The sequence below is a fragment of the Mytilus edulis genome, chromosome 5, assembly GCF_963676685.1.
Source record: "Mytilus edulis chromosome 5, xbMytEdul2.2, whole genome shotgun sequence".
Taxonomy (NCBI): domain Eukaryota; kingdom Metazoa; phylum Mollusca; class Bivalvia; order Mytilida; family Mytilidae; genus Mytilus; species Mytilus edulis.
The window spans coordinates 87,644,558-87,669,850 of NC_092348.1; the positions used below are offsets into that span (position 1 = coordinate 87,644,558).

Here is a 25,293-nt window from a genome sequence, read left to right on the forward strand (position 1 = left end):
TTTGTTACAAATACAGGCACAATATATGGAATTGACAAAATTAAAGTCATGAGATATTTGGTATAAAACGGTTCCAAAACATTTGTTTAGAAGGGGAAGAATTTATATCAAATTGTGATTTCTAGATAATTGTATGGGTTTGGGAAATGATATTCTAGATAAGTTGCAGGGATCTGTTAGTTACGGGAGGTTCCACATTGCACTTTTTTTTATGCCCCAACTACAATAGTAGAGGGGCATTATGTTTTCTGGTCTGTGCGTCTGTTTGTCCGTCTGTTCGTTGTTCATTCGTCTGTCCAGTTTCAGGTTAAAGTTTTTGGTCTAGGTAGATGAAGTTGAAGTCCAATCAACCTGAAACTTTGTATATATGTTCCTTATGATATGATCTTTCTAAATTTAATGTCAAATTAGAGTTCTGACACCAATTTCATGGTCCACTGAACCTAGAAAATTATAGTTAAAGTAGGGCATCCGTGTACTGGGGACACATTCTTGTTATACTAATGTATAACAAAACACTTGGGGAAAAACAAATATGAGGCTCCTGAATAGGAACAGGCACAAAAAGAATATGCGGGTTAGAAATATTTGTGAGCACTCAACCCTCCCTCTAACCAGGGACAGTGGTGTAACAACACAACATAAGAACTAACTATAAAAATCAGTTGAAAAATGTATAATACATCAGATTGATACAAAGAAAAACGTCAAACAAAAACAGAGACAAGACTTAAAGGATGGCAGGTTATAAAATCAAATAGAATTGAGAATGAAAATTGGGAATGTGTCAAAGAGACATCAAACCAACCAAAGAGCAGAAAACAGTTGAAGGCCACCAATGGGTCCTCAGTACAGCCAGAAAATCCAGCACCTGGGGGCGTGCTTCAGCTGGCCCCTAAACAAAAATATGTACTAGTTTAGTGATAATGGACGTCATACTAAACTCTTTTGTATTGGTTATAACAATTCTGTTGCTTATATCATGTTTCTATCTTTCTTTTTTAGTTAAGACATCCTTATGCCTAAAACTGCTATGATCCTGTAGTAGGTCTCTGTATAAAGGTTTTAACCGATGAAGAAATGAAGAGAGAAGAAAATAGGTAGGTACATCATACATGTAATATAAAAGACAATTATAATTAATTTTAAATCTTTATATTAAAAACATGATAAACTGCTAATCCCTTAAGAGGTAATTAAAACACAAGGTAATTTGATATCTTTAAAATTGAAGAAGAATTTGTCAACAGTACAGTTATCATCAGTACATTAGTGGTTATGGCAATACTTCTTTTCAATAAAAAAGTTAGACCTATAAATTCGAAAAAATTTATATGTTCACGGAACATATGGTCTTAACAATTTTTGAGATACTTTTTGGGAAGTCATCTGGAATGAAATGACTTACTGTACTATTTACATTTTATTGTATAAATGTTAAATTGAATAGTTTTTGTAGCAATAATCAGATACTTATTTGCAACATGGAAATTTCTTTGACATTTATAGCAACCCCTTTGAATTGGCACTTGTTCGGTCAATTTTTATTTTAACCTTCTTGTTTGAGTATTTTGTCTGCATCTTAAGTATGCACTTGGTCAATTTATAACACCTGTATAACGACCGTACTTTACAAACTTGACCCATTGTTGTGGGCAGCTTTATAGATTTTTTTGTGCAAATTGATTTTATTTAAACACTAACTTCTTTGACATGTTCTCCGAGTGAGAATGATGGAATATTTCTTCTAACGAAAGATGCAGCTATCCACCAATTGAATATTGATCAAAGAAAATCTTCAATAGAGAACAGACAATTGATGCACAACCATTCCGGCTATGCTTCCTTTAAGTTATGTATGGCCGTTCCTGGAACTTAATTAATTTTCAATTCCAGATCGCTTTAAAAAATTTATAGGACGTAACATTACGTTGAAAACAATCGTAAGTTATATTTACTTTCACTTTTCATGAGCTGTGTTTTTCCTTTTATAGACTATAATTGGTTTTCTGCATTAGTATTTACTGTGAATTCAATTTGTTATGATTAGCAGTGGTAAAATTATTCCGTTGGCTATGGTCCAAAGAGTAAAGAAGAGTTATGTATACAAGTTATTAAAACTCAACAGAAATTTTCAGTCAAATGAGTTTTGAAGATGCCATAGCAGTTTAATCATAGATTATACTATTGTAATAGGTTTACTTTTAACGTAGGGACAAGTGGTTTATGAGTAAAGGGCAAAAATTATCAAACTTGAAAGGAATGAAAATGATTTTCTATCACAGATTGATAATATTTCATCAAAAAGCAAAATAACTATGAATATGCATACATCCATTGTAGGTTTTATATTGTGTGTATTAAATTATATTGAATATATATAGGTGTGTGGTTTTTATGTAGTTGGGTCTCATTCTAGTGTACCCTTCAAATCCTGTTATTTGTATCTGTGGACAGGTAAAGGCTGATTAGTCAGTGCTTAGAAAGATGAAAAAAGACAGTCATTTTAGTAATTTATTCCAGAATATAAATACAAACATTAATGCATAGCATAGTATCCTGAAAGAGTTTGAACAGAATGTTTGAAAATCAAAGTAAAAGGGATACAATTTTCATAAATCATTCAGGAAATTCTTTGAAAATCTATTTTGTACTTAGTTTTATTTTTGTTATAAAAAATACTTTGAATTTCTTCTAGTCAAAATTCCCATATCATCAAATGAGTATGTTATTTAGGGATTAAGCATTTGCTATCTTTTATAAAACTCCTGGTCCTTTGAATGGTTTTGACAGCTTCTATTCCATTTTATTGGAAAGGGTTTATGATATATATAATATCTCTAATTTTTGCGCTATTTTCATATTTCTTCATCCGTGTGAGAAAAATATTTCTCCACACTAGTGAAAAATCTATTCTCGGCAAATGATTGGTTGACATTTGATTGTGACGTTAAATTTTCTTGGTTTTGTCTTAATTTTCCTATTGTGACGTCATGAAAAAAGACGACCATGCCTGATAACACCACATAAAAAGTACATAACTTTGTTCAAATCTTTGAAAAAGAATGATAAAAATCATTAGAGAAACAGATTCCACCACTCTCGACAGTTAGATTCTAATTATTTTATAAAGTTCGGCAAGCCTCACGCTTTAAATATCAAAATTTAACTGTCTAGTGGAGAAATATCGTAACACACTTGTTGCAGTTGTGGAATCTATATATACCCACCCTGAATCTGTTGTTAACTGTTCAGGTCTAAGGTCTAGGTATTTGTTCAACATAAAAGTATAAGGAGAATTTGTATATACTACCCTCAGTTCGGTTGTCATGACTCTGTAAGATATACTTACCAGACAAACAGAATTGCCTGCCCGCATCATATTTAGTTTCAAATTGTGGCATGTTAACTATATATAATTTGTCCTGAGATACATTTTGTTTAATTAGAATGAAAACACGTTTAGAATTAAATAATGGCTCTCATGCCAAGCCTCTCCAAGCAGTTCCTTGTTTTTTCTACAACTAGGAAGCAAATCCTTCAAACTTGAAATTTTCATGATGAACACGTAATCAATTACATGCCAGAAAGACATTTGGTTCTTTCCCCATTGATAGAGATTATTTTTCTTTATTAAAAGCTGTATCTATTGCAAAAGCCTTTATGAAGCGACCCTGGTGTCTACTTTCTTAACAATTTCAAAAGAAATGATATCGTGCCCTGAATAAAATGACTTTTATAGGATATCTTGGAAAAGTTTGTTCCATAAAAAGAAGAGTTATTACATGTATATAGGGATTATTACATAAGACATATGGATAATAGGTGTATTGGGGAACATATAGACTTGCATTCATATATTTTATATTGGATTTTTAACATTCAAGTTTTGTTCAAAGTGGATCTCCAAGGATTATAATCTAATTAGGTATCATCAGTTTAAATGATTAACTGTATTATTGTTCCCATTCTAATTGGAAGAATGTAAAACGATGACATTCATTGAAATAACTGAGCATTTTTCTAAAATAAGCAGTTATATAATTCCTATGCTTAGTGAAGAGTTGGACATGGAGTGTTATATGATGTATGCCTTTTTGTTCATTACTATAGTTTCAGAAACTAGTTGGTTCATTTATTGATGCAATTTTTCAAGAAATGACAAATTTGGGAGTTCAATTATTGCGAATTTTGCAAGTTTGAAAAATCTGCATGTATCTATGCCTCAGGTATTAGACTTGGAGCTCTTATTATAGCAATACTCATCCATTCCAATTATTCACATAAATAAAAGCCCTCCAATAATATCTATAATTGATTTATATCCTCAACTCCTCCTTTAGAATCAAGTGACTGGATTTCAACTGAATTTTAACGTAATTTTGGTCACCTGATGACATTGAGCACCTCATTTTTGTTTCCCATAGCAAAACAAGGAATTTAAATTTACTATAACAACACCAGGGATCATCATCATGGCTTTTCTTGTATCCACAACATATCTTTAACATCTGGCTGTATATTAGTGACAATTTAACATACTCTTTCATATATAATGCCTTTGCATTGTGCTTTTCTTTTTCTGAAGTTTGTGTCTAAATTTTGATTGTTTATTGTTTGATTGATATATCCACAACTCTTTCTAAACCGCTGACAGGAATCAGTTTAAACTTTCAAAAAACGTTTTGTACAAAAAGGAGTAGGGGCAATAAGGCCCTTATTTGGCCCCTAAATTACTGCAAATCTAAAAGTTATCATACATATTTTTTAAATTACTGTACAATATCTAAGGTACAAGATATTTAGAAAACAAAACAATTTTGGACATTGAACAAGATACCATGGCAACAAATCATGATTTAATTTGCATATTTTGTAAAATTTCGTGATTTTCTTTGTTTTTTATAAAAATTTGAAGTATATTTTAGATTGAAAAAGTATGTGCGCACCCAAGAAACAACTTTATATTAAGTGAGATTTTGTCAATAGTTATAATAAAGCTTCTGTTAAATTATTTTGTTGTTTCTTGACTTCTTGACCCTATGCATTTCTAAACATTATGTGCCAATTTGAGAAAGTTATCAAACATTTTATTTTCTTGGGCCAAAACCAGGCCTTAATGCCCCTACTCCTTTGTCATGAATATCCTATTTGAATAATAATTTTTCTTGTTTCTGAGTATTATTAATTAACTGTAGCAAACATGTAACTTGTCATATTTTTAGAAAGGTGAAGGCTTATTCTGCTCTTATCAGGACCAGTTTTATTGGTTGTGGAGTTCTGGGGGGAAATCAGTTATCACTGCTTAGACCACTTACCACCGAGCACCTCTCCAAAGACCCTTTTCAGTAAAAAACAAAGCATAATACTGATTTTTGTACACTTTACAGACCTCTTCAGGTCAACACCAAAATTTTGGGAAAGCCAAAATTTCCAACAAGCAGCAATTGCTCAAACACTCATCATTTTTAGAGGAAATATACAAGCAAATAACTTTAGCATATGTAATTCTGAGCACCTTAACAGAAAGGTAGTAAAATTGTTTCTTTTCATCTGAAGAAGGTAATATGGATTATATAAGAAAAAAACCAAAACTGGACCTTGAATAACTGTTTTATAATTAACCGCTTCAGTACCCAGTTGATTTGGGAAATTTGAGGCTGAAGAACTCCATGCTGCTGAACAAATTAAATTCCCAGTTTAATTTACAGGAAAGGCTCTGGGGACATCAAAGATTTTAATCTTGTATTATATTGACAAGTTTAATTTTGGTGAAGACAACTTAGTTGTATTTTGAAATCTTTATGTGAAGCCATTATATGAATTCAAAAGACACATTTTCCAATAAAATAGCCATTATGTTGTATTAGTTACAGTTATAATGTTATTGTGACAGCTATAACAAAGCCTTTTATTACACGTATATGTAATATGTTGAAGGACATCTCTTTCCAATTAAACTTTATCTTTCTATTGAATCCGCAAAGTCTGATGAGACTGTGTAAAACTACGATAATTTGTTTTTTGCATTAATCTTGCATCAAACAACAAAAGAATATATGATTATTATACATGTATCTATAATTGAGAATTCTGGTAAAAGGTGTTTTATGCACTGTTGCATTTTTTCTGAAAAGACTATGATATGAAATGTGACAGATCTGTCAGCGCTGATCCCTGGGTGAATTATCTCGGCTCCAACTCCATCGGTTTTGTCATGATCTAAGAAGACACTAGCTTTTGAATCCTTCAATGTCTCATTCCTTCATTCCTTCAGAATTTCCCCTGGAGAGGCGAGTGTTATGTTACTGTTGAGTTTTTCGTACTGTTCCACGATAATTAGATTGACAGGAAGGAGGAGACGATCTCACTGTTTGAATTGTCGTTACACGGTGGTGACATGACAATTTTTTGGCGGTAGGAGATAATTGAAACTGTCAAATACCATCAAGTGGTGAAAGTATGATTGAGAATTACAATGCAAATAGTGGTTTTATGAGAATTGTAGAGGTTAATTAACAGTAAAAGCCCGCGTCGGAATTCTGACTAATTTCTATTTCAATTTTTTTTCTTTAGCTCTGTAATGATGTATCACTCTGTCAAGTTTTTCTGTTGATTACAAAAAATCTAGTTAACTTTTAAGGATCGTAATATTGGTTCATTTAGACGTTATTCAGATTTAAAGTTAAACGGATTCAGGGAAAATTTGATGATATCTCCTCATGATTCATGTGTAAAAATAGGTCTTATTTCAGTTTAAAATGCAACATACCAGTTCCTGCAGGGAAACTGTTGGAAAAATATACCAGGTCAAATAACCTTGTTGCACATATAGGATTTGGGTATCCCCTCAAGGTATCTTAAGTGTTATACTGTCCAAGTTTGATGTTTTCTATTCATTTTACTGATTTTGCCAGTCCTGGATGCTTTATTGGAAATAGAACACTTAATTTGTCTACATTTAGTTCAAATTATATCCTTTTAGAAAACACATTTACAGTCTTATCTGAAATGCCGCACTGACTTGTATATATACTTTTTTCTTCTATGGGTTATATATCATGGACATCTTGCTTGATCTTTTCCTCAAATGTAAAATCACTGAAAAGACTGATCACAAATATAACCAGAATCAGAAACATTGTTCGATGCCATATATGGAGCAGACTGTGCTTACCTTTCTGACGCAGCAGAGCACCTGAAATTGACTCGTTGTTATATGGGGTTGGTGTAGCTCTGTCTTTAGTTTCGTGGGTTGTGTTTTGAAGAGTGTTGTTTGTCTTTTTGTATTTGCCATGGTGTTGTGGCATTATCAATCTGTCCTTTTATTTTGCCATGACATTATCAGTTTATCTTTGACTTTATATGAAGATTGACTATTCATTTGATTCATTTTTTTGCATATCTTTTTCTTTTAGTCATCACCTATGAAAAATATTTGTCATTATAAAATAATAAAATACAAGGCCATTACTAGACATAAGTTTACACACATGCCTTCAAACTGGAACAAAAAAGAGAGAAGTCAAGTTTGATGTATTTAATTTGTTCTTGTTGTTTGTTAAAATTTTGTTGTTCCCCTGCTCACCCCAGCACAAAATATCTATTTATCAATCCTTTTTACCAGCAAACAAGAAAACTGAAGAAATTTTAGGTTGGATGAATGGTAAATATGAAGGTATTACAAATTTACCTGTCCCAACTAAAATGAAACATACTTTTTGAGCCATTGCAATTTTTTTTGATAATAACAATAATACTAGATGTATTGGTCAGCCACCACATTTGAAGTGTAGTCAACAATGGCAGAGGGGTAGTTTAACCTCTTATCTTGCGAACTGGCCAACATTTAACATGACCAATATATATATATTATATTAACAAGATTGATACATTTGTTTTGTTCTTCAGAGTTTCAACTAATGAAACAACAGGTTTAATATTACCGAAAGGATCAACATGATGGTCAGAGAAATGAAGGTACCATAAAATATGGGTATACCTGTCCCTAATCATTGTACAAGAAAATATTGAGGTGACCATTATTGGATCTGTTAACCAATACAACTTAGTAAATGGTATGCAAGACCAAGAAATGCTTTCATTTCTTATTTGTAGCTCCAAGGCATTTTGTTGTCATTTTGCCTTTGCCTTTGTAGTGAATATGAAAATAGGGAGATAAGGTATGATTGCCAATAAGACAACTATCCACCAAAGTTCAAATACAGTGGATGTAAGCAATTATAGGCAACCATATGGCCTTCATCAATGAGAAAAATGCATAATGTAATGTCAGCTATAAAAGGCCCGCCAGACATGGGAAATATTAAACAATTCGACTGAGAAAACTAACTGCCTATATATATAGCTACATGTACTTGATTACAAAACAATTAATCTAAAATGAAAATGACAGGCATGAACCAACAACAACCAGTAAACTACATGCTCCTGATTTGGGACAGGCACATAAGATTAGTGGGGCAGGGTTAAACATGTTTGTGAGTGCTCACCTTTCCCCCTTATCTGGGATAGTGGCATAACAGCACTATAAAAATCAGTGGAAAGCTTAAAGTTATCAGTTTTGTTGATTTAAATGCATTCAAGAAAAGGATTGTCCATATAAAGTTGCCGAAATCTGACACCTCCTTTTCAGCACCCATGACATGACTTAGCCCAGTATTCCCACAAGGGGCAAATATATGTGTAGACCTTTTTCAACACTACTAATCTCATTGTAATGTTTGTGCCACCAATCACCACCATCTCCTCACCAATTAATATTAACCTCCTGCTCCTCTATGGCTTCCTCATTATAGCCCTCACAGTCATCTTTCCCCTGCCAATTCTGACCATTTCGTAACCTTTCCTCATTAAGTAAGACCTCGTGTCCGGCATTAATTACATCAGTTTCACCAGAGACATATAATACAATATGTCTCTGGTTTCACTGAACATGCAAATTCTACATCAGTTTTGTCTGACGACATTTTCACACTGCAATAGTAGCAGACGAAGTTTCACTTTCCAAACTACTTTCAATTTCGTGCATTGTTCTCCCATACATTCACATTCACATTCACCGCTTATTTCGCCCGATACTCAATCAAAGTGTATGTGTCAACCGAGTACCAGCTTTTCAAAGCCATATTTCTGTTCCCTCGAAATCGAGAATTGTTTTTGTAGCAAAGCCATGAACGCGAAAAAACTTACTTGTCTAGTTCCGATTTTTGTGGGAAGCAAAGGCTTTAAAAAGATCGCTATCATATTTATTGAAGACATATTAAACCATTTATTTTTATTATATAGTTAAAACTACCCAAGAATTATAAAGGGCTTCATCAAAACACAGAAAACAGCTGTACTTCCACTCCTCGTTATCGAGAGGAGCCATTTTGAAACCCCACATGACCTCAAAACGTGTTTCCGGTTCTAATTTTAGAAAATAAAATTTTCCGATTTGATTTATTTACCTTTCACGATGTTTTTAATGCTGTTGAAGAACTGAAATAATACCCTCAGATATCGTAGATTTTAAATGAAACATTGATTTCAACTGTTAAGAACGGCAAATAGCGTAAAACTGCGGCTTTTATTGGGACAATATTTATGTATCCTGAAAGATACACTCGCCCTGCGCATCGTGTATCCTCAAGGATACATCCGCCCTGCGCATTGTGTATCCTCAAGGATACACTCGCCGCGAAAGGGTTAAAGAATAAGAATTGTAAGGCCACTTTTTTTTTATTAGTTGGTTTACGGGATTCTTCTTAAAAAAGGAAGGGTAGGAGGTCGAAAAAAAAATAAAAATAAAAATAATGAAAAAATATAGGGTAGGAGGTCGAAAATAAAATAAAAATAAAAATTGGAATTAATGCTGTTTTTTTTTACCAAAAATGGAGAGAAACAACAAACAATGACATAACTCTATATAATAGTGTATTATACTAACAATGTATGCAGATCGTTTCATAATTTGGTATTAATTCTTGCTGTTTTATTTTAAATTAAATGTGTTACAAGGAGTCAAATGCCAATGTAGATTGATGAAAGAAGATATATATATTAAATGTCCATGATGAAAGGGAAGTGTCTTTTCCAATTGCATTTCTCTTTGTTCTGTGTATTTATTTATCAAATTTAAATCAGGGAGTGACAAAATTCCTCATAACACAATACAATTTTATTGAGGAAATACCATATGCGCTCTGCAGGTCATATGCCTTCATATGTGGTACATGAAAACATGTCCTTTTTAGGCTTTTTATGCTATTTTACACTGCTATAAGTATTAGCTTATATCTCGAAGTGTCCTGTGATTGTCCCTTTTTATAAATGTTGAAGTGATTTTAATTGTCCTGCATTCTATGACAGTAATACATGTTCTGATTTTGTGTTGGGATATTGTTCACCATACCCCATCTCTGTTCCATTAAATCTTAATGGGTACCGTGGGAAGGTATTTATATAATAAGGCCAATTAATGACACCCATCTCTGGCAGCAAGTTAAAAGATCCTTCCCTTTAGTGACGTCTGGCAAGGCTATTTAAAAACAAATATGGGATGCCAGGAAGCCTTGCCAGACGTCATAATTATTTGGACTAGTACCTGTAATGGAACTAAAACAGCCCCTTTCAACGGGTCTCAGACTTTCTGATCAACACTTGAACCAAAGTTGACCCGCCGTCAACCTCACTGACTGTCTGAAACAGGGATTCAAACACGGGCACTTGTTTCTATCCATAGGAAGGTCGACTATCCATATAAATAGAACTTCTAGAAACAAGTGCCTGTGGGTTCAAACTAGCGATGGTCCGACCTTTTAAACCAAAATACCCAAACGATCTCAAAAATAATTTTCATTTTTATAATTCATGACTGCGATGTTCAATTTGTTCAACCGCTAGATTTACACCGAAAATCTCCAACAATTAATGGGTAAATCTAAGTACGTAGTCTTTAGTCTTTACAAGTACGTATTGTAAAATCGTATCTGGTCCTCCATTTTCAACTGGTTCCTTTTCATCGCATTAGATCATGATGAAACGTTGACTGAACAGGGAACCGCCTTTCAACTGGTTCCTTTTCACCACATTAGATCATGATGAAACGTTGACTGAACAGGGAACCGCACGGGATTTTCGAATCCATTCCGAGGGTATTCCGACTGGAAGAAGAAAGACCGATCTTTTTTTTATCATGTTTTTATTTTTATTTGTACTTCTTCAAACAGAAAAGGGTCGGCAGAATTAAAAAAAATCTTCAAAATCGTTTTTATTTTTATTTCAATATCGTGAAAAACAGGGTCGGCGGATCCGTAAACCAACTAATAAAAAAAAAGTGGCCTAAACCTTCAATGAATTTGTTATTTTTTAAGTAAAAACTGATAAAAAAATCCTCAATTTTTAAGAGAGGTGATATTGGGTAAACACCCACTTTTGCCCCTCCTTCCAATTGAATCTTTACCTGCTAAAGCAAAGGTAATGTTTGTTTAGTACTTATGACACTATTTATTTCTCTCTTACACCTTTATATCTTAGTATAATAAGATTTAAAGAAACTGACTGTCATCTCTCCTCCTTAGATCTAGTTCCTCATTATAAGCTTTATCAGGTCGGACATTTGCTGCGGATATCGACAAAGTGTAAAAGCATGTTGTATATCTATAATTGTCCGGTTCTGCTGACCTCAATCAATGGACAAGAAACTGGCAATGACAGACCTATAATTATCTGTATTGTGAACAGTGATAAGTTTTACACCAATCTAGCTTTTACAATTAGATCGATATTATTGTCATTGAAATTAACTTCGACATGTTTCTTGTATTAGAATAAAATTAGTAACATGGATTGAGTTTGTAATAAGTTATAATTGGTATTTATTATTATGGTCATGATATTATCCCCTTATAAAATAATCATTTGACATATTTTGTATTGCTATTTAAAAGGAAGAATAGATTTTATATGACATAAAATTTTGCTCTCATATTGAGGTATGGTTGTATATTTGGGATTGTGTGTCTGTAATTTTAACAATAATGTAAGGCTATAGAATAAGAAAGATATAAATTTAAAAGACTCAGATAAACCATATGAGGCTTCATATTGAAAAACTCTAGTGTGGTATGATTACAAATACAGGAGTAAAAAAAGCATACCATGAGGTTATGTGGTATGATTGTGAATGGGACAACTACTGTGGATTCTTTGATATTTGTGGTAACCAATTTTCGTGGATTGAGGAAAACTTGCTTATTCATGGTTTTGCCTATTATTCTGCATATTACCTTATAGAAAATTAGTAATTCATTGAACACAAAATTTTGTGGTTCAGCTATACTGTACCCACGAAATCCACGGAAATTGTTATCCAATTTATAATAATGAAACCACAGTCTCTAAAATGACCAATAGACAAAGATGTGAACAACTATAGGTCAAGGTCAATGAGCAAAAACTGGTTCATATTGTAAGCTTAGATTAAAAGAACTAGCAAATTTTGTTTTTGCTCAAAAAGATATACTGTAAACCAACTTATTTTCGCGAGCGATTTAGTTTCGCGACTTTCGCGAGTAGAAAAATAACGCGAATATAAATCGTCGCGAATATGTAAAACTTGAATCTTTCCTTATTAAACTACATCAAGTTAATAAGAAAATCACGAAATTAAATAGCCGCGAAGTGGTCTAAAAGGGTAAAACGCGAAATAAAGTATCCGCGAAAATTAGTTGGTTTACAGTATGTACATGTGTTTTTTCAAAGTTTTGAGTGTCACACATAAGATAAGAAGTAAGCTTAGAAAACTTATGTAAAGACAAAACACTCAAGCATAACGATGAAAATATTGAATTTATTGTTAAAGTAAAAGTTACCAAACCATGCAGTTCTTCAGTTGTAGGCAATAAAATCTGCTTTTAATTACAAGACTGGCATAAAACTTTTGAAAATTTCAAACACAATGGATGATACATTAATTGAAATACAAATTATGTTTATAACAGAAACACTATCTGCATGATACAGATTTGTCTTAATGAAATAGGATAATTGTTTCCTTCAACTAATAACGTTCATCTTTTATAGGAAGCAAGCAAGGAAGCTATTATTTTTATGCAATTTATCTTTTTCGTGGATAAAAATTCTATTTGATGTTCTTCATTATTGTGTTTTCGTTGTGAAATAAATGAAATTTAATGCATCAGTATTGTCAGTTTTTTGTTTGCCGATTACAAAATGCAAACAATGTTATTATTATATTTAAATTCTTTATTCCATTATCGAAGGGTAACGTAATTCTTTCAATGATTTCAATGATTAGAATTCTATAGCTGGACAAATTGGTAATTATTGCATTTGGTTATCCAATTTTTAACCGTCAACAACAATTGTTTATTTTCGGCTTGCTCAGGCAACATCGTAACAAAACTTGCTGTTTATTACGTAATGGAAAATACAATGTTGGTATTTATTTTGCATAAAAATCACATTAAGTTAGTGACAGAATGTAGCATTTTAATGCGATATTAATTTGCTTCTGTTAAATCTGTCATGACTTTGATTGTAAGTTGAGAATTAATTGGACGAACTTGGAGATTTTATACCCAGGAATCGATTCTCAGGTTTCGAATGACAGTTGGGACAGAAGATCCATATAAATTGTATTAATGATCATTTCTTTATATGATATAATTCTCTTATATAGATTGATATTCATTCAACATAAGTCTCTTATAGATCTATTTAACAATTATATTCTCCATTCATAGCATTTCCTGCTCTAGAATCAGGCATTGATTATTTGTTTATATGGATGCCACCTTTAACCTTAATAAAGGCAATATGCTTAAACCATTTACCGGTATGTTAAAATGTCAGCCTTAAGAAGCATTGAACTTAACCTCAGATACAAAAAGGTAATCCATGAAAGAAAAACTATAAGAAGTTAGGGAACAAAACTTTGTGACCAAGCTATGTTGTAGCAGAAAATTCAATAAAAGATCTTCCAAAATTCAGGAGATGTTTGAATAAAAGATTCGCAAAATGTTTAAATGAATGACCATCAATTAATTCCTTTCAGGAGTAATTTCCCTTAAATGACAATTTTGAGCAATTTTAATGGTTTGTCTTTTATTTAGAAACTATTGAAGATATAAAGTAACTTTACAAAACAAATTGATCGCCAAAACTGGGAAGACAAAAACTTCACATGGCCTTGACTTTTTATTAGAGTTATTGCCCTTGAAATACCTTCTGTATCCATTATTGCATTTTGTTGAAAAGATCTTAATTTCCAAAACTGCTGAACCAATTAAAACCTTAAATCAGATATGAATGATCATTAGTGCCTAGATCTTAGATTGTGAATATTACATTTGGTTCATCAACCAACATATTGCCATTAGGAATATAATACACTCTTAAAAACTTGTGAAGATCTGACAAGGGTACATGATTATCATATTCTAACTTTCAAATTGGCCAGATTCCATATTAAAGTTATTTGCTTAATATGATGATTTTTTTTATCAATTTTAGATTATTTGACCTTTTTTTTAAAACAATAATAAGAGACCTGTTTACAGCAAAACTGAAACAGCATGCTGAGATTATATTATGATTTTTAATGACCACTTAGAAGAGGGCTGTTTGAATTTAAGGGCGTGCTCAGGGAAGAAGTTGAAAATAAATGATTTACTCAAATATTCTTGTAAATTATAATCAATTTTGGGTATTTTTAAAAGTTATATTCAAAGGAAAAGTAACCCAGAATAATTAAGAAAAATATAAAAATAAGGACAATACTATATATAAATGAAATTTGAGACAAAATATGTCATGTGTCAAGACAATAAGTGGTTCACATCATTAATATCTTATGTCTAATGTCCATCAATAACTAGACCCAAGTCTATCAAACGAGACCAATTTACAAAGATGCATGTGGGAAGGCAATAAGTACAATTAAGGTTCTATACAGTAAAGTTTCTTTAAACATCAATAGACAATAAAACAGTACGATAGATGTTGATTAAAAGCTTTGACTGAAATTGTATCATTAATTATTAAAAGAGTCTATTCCCTTTCCTACAACTCAATTTTCACATGATTACACAGTTAGCAAACAATAAAAGTGAAAAATGACCAATAATAAAAAGTAACGTGCAGAGATTCACGCCAGTAAACTGCAGTTCTATTATCATTCCATTCATTACTTAATATTGATAGCTGTTTTAATGTCTCTTTGTCCATCACACCGTATTTCTATCATTTTTCATTTTAATCGTGAAATTTGTCATTTTGTCACTAAATAGAAAAATAATACTCTATAATGTGAGATTTCAAAGGGATTTGGCAAAATGAAATTATTTTTATATGATTTGAATTGCAGTTAATGAAAGTAGTAAGTTCAAAAGAAGCTCTTAAATGGTTGATTTGTGCATTTCTATTGAATGCAAGTTGTTTCTAGTTTAACATGGATTAACAATGGCTGATCATGATGTATTGGGAATTAATTCATACTATTTCTGCTTAATGTTCTCTTTTGCAAAGATCTACCGAGAAGTTCTTAAGTTAGAGGGTTTGACAAAGCTTCTATTTGGCCTTGGATTCAAAAATGAATTAAGAGTTGTGTGTTAATCTATTCCATAGATATTTACAAGACATTAGTCTTAAGACATATGCATTGTTCTAATTCCTCTTACAATTCTTATTTTATCCTTCAATACTTACTAAATACAGGAAATAATGCAAACTCTGCCAAACATCATTTACGTTTTTCTGATTAGAATAAGATTTAATGATCAGCTTTATTAACCCAAATATTTGAAATCCGTGATTAACCTAAAAATAAAAACATGAACAGTAGTATATCAATGATCATCAATGTTCTTGGTAAAAAATAAATCTCTGTTTCTGACAAAATGTGTTTTTGTTTTGAAAAAATAATGGTCCTGGTCTATTACAAGACCACAAACTGTGCAAAGAGCACCAATAGTTACAAGTGTGATGCCCTAAAATAGTTGGACATTCCCAAATGAGTAATAAGCATTTGCAAACTTTGTTTAGACAGATAAGAAAAAAGTTGAAACATTGGTCTTTTTACTAGTAGTTGGATAAGATTTTTGTGTAGACTGCTGAGTTGTACTATTCAACCAGACTTTTGTATGATTTAACTGAATCTTTATGATCTCAAATTAATTGAAATAGACACATTGTCATTGCCATTCAGTAAAGACATTAGACAACTATATTTTTATGACTCAATTGAGACATTGGTTTTCTGTGATAAAATAATTACAAAGTTATTACCTCAAAAACAAGTTATAATGGTAATAAACTGTCCTGATAAAACATGAGAGTAAAACTTTATATGGAGAAATCAATAAAGACCTGGCCAATTACCTCACTAGACTTATGTCATTTTGAGTAGATAAAGAACTGTCCATAAACAAACTGTTAGTCCAATTGCCAATATAAACATTTATGGAAAAATATGAAAAGCAGAACGGTTGATATTGGTATATTCCCTGGCGTTTATATTGATTAGGTTTGATAGAATTCAGTGCCATTGCATATTGCCTTATCTTTTATTACATACAAAGAATATAGATTGTGACTTGTTGTGAATATAAGTCCCATAGGAAGGCAATTACCATCCATAAACTTGATGATATCATCTGCCTTCCATGAAATATTTTACGTGAGAGCGAGTACTATAATTACATTGAACAGAAATTAACATGTATCTATCTACATATTATAAACTTGTTAAATCAAGATATATGTTTTTTACCGCTTTTATAAACTTGTTAAATCATCATAAATGTTTTTGTCCGCTTTTTTCAAATAGTGAAGTTATAGTAATTAAATAATTCCATTTCTTCAAAGTGACAAATTACGTACTAGATAATGCATGTTTTGTAACTGATACTATCAACAAACTTATTGTTGACTTTGATCGGATGTAATTTTCACACCACATTAGTAAGAATAGAAACAAACAATCACACGTTCTTGGTTGTATCGTTTACTGTTACAGTGGTAATGTACGAGATAATATCAGTGTTCTCTGTACTTTTATAAATCTAACACTTTATAATGGCTTTTAAGCTTATCCTGTAAACAGAAGCTCTGATGTACAGGATATATGGAAATCAAGGCAGAATTTGTTCTAACTACATTATGAAGATTTTTTTATGGGTCTAGAAGTGCCATTATAGAATTTACTTCAGGGACAACATTTTTGATAGTCGTCTCTTTCTGCATGATTGATTATAGGATTGTACTTGTTTATCTTTTGATTTTGTGTTGCTGTTTCTTTATTTCTGATGTATTTTTTTATAGATACTCCTTTGAAAGTTTTACTTCAGAAAATTTCTCAGGGATGATTCCAAGATAATAAATATGCTTGCACGTTAAAATTGTCCTATGCCTCATGAGATATATTGTAACAGGATAAGATGCCTTAGTGTAATGCAAGGATTGGTTTTTGCTTACAAGATAAGCTATAGATCCTTTCCTTAAGTTTGATATTTTGTAAAACAGGTCTACATAAACTGGTTAGATTTTTTATCGCTATCGCATCATTGAATATTGATTAACATATATAAGTATTCTTGTTGAGGAGTATTTAACATATAGGGATATTTTAAAGAAGTGTTTTAACTTTAGGGGATTCCAGTCCGGTCAAACTAATGGCTTCATAATTGGTATTTTCTGCTTCACCCCTAAGCATGTGGCTTCAAGGATTAAGAGCAAAGTCAGGTTAACTTGGAGTCAGAATGATATGTCTGAGTAGGATGACATGTTTTGTTGTGTAATGTTACCCTGTGAATTAGCACTTTTATAAAATCTAGTGTTGGTCTAGTATAAAGCATGGTTTATCTTCATATGGCATTCTTATGTTCTTTTTTTCTACTACTTACACAATTAGTTTAACAGCCACCCATCAACATCACTATTCAACCGTAAGCCATCTGTTTATAAACTGTTACAATTATTAAGCACTACTAATGTAAAAGACTTGTGCAACTTGGGAAAATATATATTTAGAGCACTGAAGCTCAGAAATGACTGTTTTTAGCAAATATTTGCTATTTGGAATTATATTTATATGTATTTATTTTTTGTGTATTTAAAACTTCTGTCTGTTTTGTCATGATCGTATATTTTTGTAATATATATTTAGTATATATTGATTATACATGTACCTATATGTTGTAAAACATTTGGTTAATAAAGAATTGAACAGTATTTTGATCTCCTTGACCTTCAAGTGACACTTGTTTGACTTTGGATAAGTTTTACTAAATCCAATAATAGGTGATGTACTTGCTTTGTAATCATTGGTTTAGTCTAAGATAAGATCAGCAATGATTGGTTATTATGCCCTGCTACAAATAGTCATTTTTGGGGCCCCTTATAGCTTACTGTTCCATGTGAGCCAAGGCTCTGTTGAAGAACCTACTTTGACCAACAATGGTTTTTATTTTACAATTTGTGATTTGGATGGAGAGTTGTCTCATATGCTCTCAAACCACATCTTCTTGTATCTATGGTCTAATTCATCTTTCAAAGAAAGTGTAATTCTAGAAATTAGTATAGCTTTGATTCTAACTTTGAGTTCCTGTGTTACATCATCTAGCTTCTATTCATTATAAACAGAACTACCGACTCAATTCTCTATTGATTAACAGTAGAACTGTCTATTGTATAATGATGGAAATTCCATTTTCTATGTAATACATCGTGATTTATATTGAATATTATATACATGTTTTGTGAATTTTTATCCATATTTCTATGTATAGATGAATTTGAAAAATCTAGATTTGTTTGTTTCTGCCAGTTGCATGTCTGCAAGCGACAAAAAGCTTAAAACTGGCAATGAAATTGATTATTAAATCACAACGAATTAATCTTTTTTTATATATAAATTGAATTATGGTTTTTATATTTGACTCATATAAGAGGTCTTTTTATTTTATTGGGATGATTTTAATCTTATTAGGAATGTCAGACTGTTGATGCTTTTGGCTCCATGCTGCTTAACAAATTCAAGTTATGTATAAAGTTATGAATGATAAGGAAATACTTCATGTCAACTCCCTCAGATTTTCATTTACATTAAATCTTACGTTTTAGTCTCTATTGGTAATGGCATTCACATGATTTTCATTTACATTGAATCTGGCTTTTTAGTCTCTGTTTACAGTAATGATATTCACACAGGTTGAAATGGTCCTTTGAATCTGACATTATGATTTAGATGTTAATGTCTGATATTTGGTTGTTTTTGTGATAAAATATAAGATCTCTCACAATTTGTCTTTAGTACTAGAGTGATTTAAAACTTGCCATATAATTATTTTTTTTTCTCCATTTGAAGGTATCATTGTTATGTATTCTATCTAATATGGACATCATAGGTTGTATATGTATTCTATCTAATATGGACATCATAGACAACCTGTCTATAGATATAAGAAGATGTGGTATGAGTGCCAATGAGACAACTCTCCGTCCATGTCACAACTTGTAAAAGTAAACCATACTGAACTAGTATATATAATTGTTTAGGGGCCAGCTGAAGAACACTCCTGGGTGCTGGAATTTCTCGCTGCATTGAAGACCTATTGGTGACCTTCTGTTGTTGTCTGTTCTGTGGTCGGGTTGTTGTCTCTTTGACACATTCCCCATTTTCATTCAGGTCAAAGTACGTCTTCAACATGGAGTCTTGGTTCACACCAAACAGCAAGCTATAAAGGGCCCAAAAATTGACTAGTATAAAACCATTCAAACAGGAAAACCAACATTCTTATCTATATAAAAAAACCCGAAACAAGAAACACTTATTAACCACATAAAAAAATGACAACTACTGAACATCAGATTCCTGACTTAGGACAGATGCAAACAAATGCATCGGGTTGAAGTGTTTTAATAGGTACCAACCTTCACCCTTATCTGAAACAATAGTGTAACTTCACAACATAGAAAGACACATTATAAAATATCAATTGAAAAAATCTGTTCATGGCTGCTTGGCCATCTATTGTGATTTATAATCATTGGAGAAGCAGGAGGGAAATTAAGCTTTACAATCTATCCGGTCAGTCCATCTAAGAAGTTTCCCCCTGACACCTTCTTGTATAATGCTTCTATTATTTAAGAATTGAATGCTCTTTTTTGTAAATTTATTGGGGTTGTAAAAGCGTTGACCGTGCCCACATTTTTAGTATGAAGTGCTTGCGTTTACAACTCTGTCGTATTTTTTTGCAATAAGAAAAACCTCGCAATAATTTCTAAATTTACAGCATTATTTAGTACACTATAAGTAACTACATAAAAGTAATTATCATCCAAAGAAAGATAACTAAATAGCAACCCTCCAGAACAGAGGTGTAAATACCATGCTTTATTTATCGGCCCATGCTTAAATACTTATAAGAAAACAAAATGTAAATTTGAAGTGGTAGCAATAATATCAGGTACTTCAGTAAGATATGTTGTCAAGGAATACAATCCAGGGGAGATTACCCATGTTTGTATATTGATAAACCTATCGATACAGGTGTTTGACTACCTGTCGAGTTGAGATCATGATGATCAATTTGACGTGGATTTAATGTAATATGTTTGACAGAAATCTGTAAATGATGAGGTGTTAAAAGTGTTCAGATTTTAGCTTGTCGCTAAGGAAGGATCAATTGTACGAATTAATACTCTTTACAATTGCATGGATGGGATAACATTTGCTTGTCCAATGATAATTTTTATATAAATGTGTATTGTAGGGTTGTTTATAAGATAAAGAAAATAAGTTTTTTAATAATAGTTTATGTTAGCTAGGCATTGATAGTAATGTAAAGATATGTTACTGATTTTAGTGATAATCAGTGTTAAAAAGCAAGAGAGCAACACTGCAATGACTGTTTTTCATTTTGAAATTCCTCCTTGAAGAGGAAGAATCTAATGTTTTAGAGTTAGATCATCCATAACATTTGCCCACATCTCTTTTTATTCATACAAGTACTTAGAAAAACTGTAACTATATATGAGGGTGAAGTAACATTTTTAGCTTTCTGTTGAATCAATTAGATTTAAGTTGGTCTCTAATTTGATATGGAAAAAATAAAAAGGATAAAGACCATCTCTCATTGTGCTAAAAATATAATCCATTCTGGTATGCTCCAAACAATTATTATAAAGTTTTTTCTCAGTAAAAATTTAGAAAAATATTCAACAAAATCAAAATTATTTGGACATATACTGCCTGATCTGCCCACTACTACAATTTTTGTAACCAGGGTATGAAGGGTTCCGTAGAAAGATGACAACAGAAACCAGAATATCAACGTGGAGCTTACAACAAATACCATGATATGACGATGATGGCTCTGAGCAAACAACAGATATCAGAGAACAGCATAGAGACAACAGATACCATGTTATGCAGGTGATGGCTCTGAGTCAACAACAGATATCAGAGAACAGCATAGAGACAACAGTACCATGTTATGCAGATGCTGGCTCTGAGCCAACAACAGATATCAATCAGATAACAGTATAGAGACAACATATACCATGTTATGTAGATGATGGCTCTGAGCCAACAGCAGATATCAATCAGAGAACAGCATAGAGACAACAGATACCATGTTATGCAGATGCTGGCTCTGAGCCAACAACAGATATCAATCAGAGAACAGCATAGAGACAACAGATACCATGTTATGCGGATGATGGCTCTGAGCCAACAACAGATATCAGAGAACAGCATGGAGACAACAGATACCATGTTATGTAGATGATGGCTCTTAGCCAACAACAGATATCAGAAAACAGCATGGAGACGAGAGATACCATGATATAATGATGATGGCTCTGAGCCAACAACAGATATCAGAGAACAGCATAGAGACAACATATACCATGTCATGCAGATGACAGCACTGAGCCAAAATACCAAAGAGCAGCATAGTGAAAACAGCTACCATGATATGAAAATGAAAGTTCTGAGCCAACAACAGATATCAGAGAACAGCATAGAGACAACATATACCATGTCATGCAGATGACAGCACTGAGCCAAAATACCAAAGAGCAGCATAGTGAAAACAGCTACCATGATATGAAAATGAAAGTTTTGAGCCAAACACAGGTACCAGAGACCACCATAAAGACATCAGATACCATGATATGAAGATTGCAACTCTGAGCCAACAAAAGATACCAAGAAGCTGCATTGAGACAACAGAAACCATGATATAGAAATGGCAAAACTGAGCCAACAACAGATGCAAGGATATAAAAAGCCCAGCACAGAGCCAACAACACATATCAGGATTTGAAATGGACAGCACATAGGCAACAATTCATATCAGAATGAGATATGAAATGGCCAACCCAGAGACAAAACACATATCAAGACATGAAGGGCAACTCAGAGGCAACAAAATATATCAAGATAGCATAGAGACAACAATGAATGGTGAAGGAACAGCAACCCAGAGACAACAACATGTATCAGGATAAGAAATGGACAACTCAAAGACAACAATATATCAGGTTAGCACAGAGACATCAATGAATGCTGAACAAACAGCAACACTGAAACAACAACAATGGACAACTCAAAGACAACAATATATCAGGTTAGCACAGAGACAACAATGACTGCTGAACAAACAGCAACACTGAAACAACAACAACGGACAACTCAAAGACAACAATATATCAGGTTAGCACAGAGACAACAATGACTGCTGAACAAACAGCAACACTGAAACAGCAACAACGGACAACTCAAAGACAACAATGTATCAGGTTAGCACAGAGACACCAATGAATGCTGAACAAACAGCAACACTGAAACAACAACAATGTAGAACTCAAAGACAACTATAGATATCAGGATAGTACAGAGACAACAATTACCGCTGAAGGAACAGTAGTTGTTAACTTCTATGCCATTTGGTCTCTGATGGAGAGTGTGTCATTTACAATCACACCACATCTTCTTATTTTTATAACAGAAGGCAGTATCTATCAGCAAAGGTTGGCCACAGTTTATTAAACAACAATTAAACATTTTCTGACGTATCAATACAAGTCCTTTTTGTTTATTAGCTCACCTGGCCTAAAAGGCCATGTGAGCTTTTCTCATCACTTGGCGTCCGTCGTCGTCGACGTCGTCGTCGTCGTCGTCGTCGTCGTCGTCTGTCGTCGTTAACAATTTTTCAAACATCTTCTCCTCTGAAACTACTGAATGGATTTGAATGAAACTTAACATGATTGTTCCTTAGTATATCCTGCACAAAATGTGCGCTTCGATTTTTGATCCGTCAAAAAACATGGCCGCCGTTACTTAAAATAGAACATAGGGGTCAAATGCAGTTTTTGGCTTATATCTCAAAAACGAAAGCATTTAGAGCAAATCTGACATGGGGTAAAAATGTTCATTAGGTCAAGATCTATCAGCCCTGAAATTTTCAGATGAATTAAACAAACCATTGTTGGGTTGCTGCCACTTAATTGGTAATTTTATGGAAATTTTGCAGTTTTTGGTCATTATCTTGAATATTATTATAGATAAAGATAAACTGTAAACAGCAAAAAAGATCAGCAAAGTAAGATCTACAAATAAGTTAATATGACCAAAATTGTCAATTGACCCCTTAAGGGGTTATTGTCCTTTAATGACAATTTTTCACAATTTGTTCATCATATTTGCTAATTTTAAAAAATCTTCTCCTCTGAAACTACTGAATGGATTTGGTTAAAACTTAGCATGGTTGTTCCTTAGATTATCCTGCACAAAGTGTGTGCTTTGATTTTTGATCCGTCAAAAAACATGGCCGCCGTTACTTAAAATAGAACATAGGGGTCAAATGCAGTTTTTGGCTTATATCTCAAAAACGAAAGCATTAAGAGCAAATCTGACAAGGAGTAAAAATGTTCATTAGGTCAATATCTATCAGCCCTGAAATTTTCAGATGAATCAAACATCCAATTGTTGGGTTGCTGCCACTTAATTGGTAATTTTAAGGAAATTTTGCAGTTTTTGGTCATTATCTTGAATATTATTATAGATAAAGATAAACTGTAAACAGCAAATATGATCAGCAAAGTAAGATCTACAAATAAGTCAATTTGACCAAAATTGTCAATTGACCTCTTTAGGAGTTATTGCCCTTTAAAGACTTTTTTCACAATTTGTTCATCATGTTGACTTACTTTAAAAAATCTTCTCTTATGAAACTGCTGTATCAATTTCAGCCAAACTTAGGCTAAATGAGTTTCAGAGTTTCAGAGTATCTAGTATAAATTTTATATTTCATTTCCTTGTATGTCAAGAAACATAGCTCCTATGGCTAAAATAGAACATAGGAGGAAATGATTTTTTTTTGCTTTTGAAGAAAATAGGACGATTCAAAGAACATTTAAATAAATTGAAAAGCCAAAATAATCATTGATGAGAGATTAAACCAAAAAAATTCAGGTGAGCGATTCAGGCTCTTGAGAGCCTCTTGTTGTATTTATTTTATAGAGCTTTGAAGCTGAATAGAATAAGGTTAATGCCACAGAGTTCTTCAGTTGTATATATGTTAAAACTGTTAAATGATTCAGACAGCTATTGTTCTGCTTGTAATTTATTTAGTATCTACTACTTATTCCATAAAAAGTGGTATAATATATACCATAGGATCGTATTGTTCTCACTTTCAAGTTAGATAATACATAATGTTTTCACTGTTAACATCTATGACGTTATTGGATCTTACTATTGTTGTTAAACAAATGCTGTAACACATAAAAGGCTTTTAGTTAGCACTATGTGGTGTATTCAATTACCTTATTTTATTGAATAAATACAATATAAATTTATAGATATATATCCTTTTTGTATATTGTTTAATGATTAAATGGTTTCCGTTGGCATCTTACATTCATGTTTCAGCCATAAAATGGCAATATCACACTACTGTTCTACCGTTTCGCTATAAAAATATCGGTATACATACTGCTAGTGAGATATGACAGCTAGAATTAAATTGGTTTCAAAATTGGTTCATAAAGCTTCACATGATTAACGGGTTGTGCTATCTAATATCATGTCCCAAGTGAAACATCAAATTCAAAATTCGTAATGGGTATAATATTACATAAGGATAGGCACAAAATTTATTGTTTAGATATATATTGTAAACTAGTTTAAATGATGGCAATACTGCTGTCCATTGCATTGACATTTATAAAAAAGATATTTTTTCGTATATATCAATG

General features: G+C 32.3%; 1 protein-coding gene and 1 long non-coding RNA gene across 2 annotated transcripts in view; one reads left to right on the top strand and one right to left on the bottom strand.

The window, feature by feature from the left end:
* LOC139524717 (roundabout homolog 1-like) overlaps positions 1-25,293 on the top strand; it is a 192,883-nt gene that overhangs the window by 9,780 nt on the left and 157,810 nt on the right. The window contains exon 3 of the mRNA XM_071319737.1: positions 1,011-1,100. The gene's annotated coding sequence lies outside the window, so the exon portion shown is untranslated. The remainder of the gene's footprint in view (positions 1-1,010; positions 1,101-25,293) is intronic.
* Positions 10,169-11,262, bottom strand: LOC139524716 (uncharacterized). Its single transcript, XR_011664836.1, has 2 exons — positions 10,954-11,262; positions 10,169-10,704 (listed from the first exon to the last, which is right to left on the bottom strand). It is a non-coding gene; the product is annotated as an uncharacterized lncRNA (long non-coding RNA).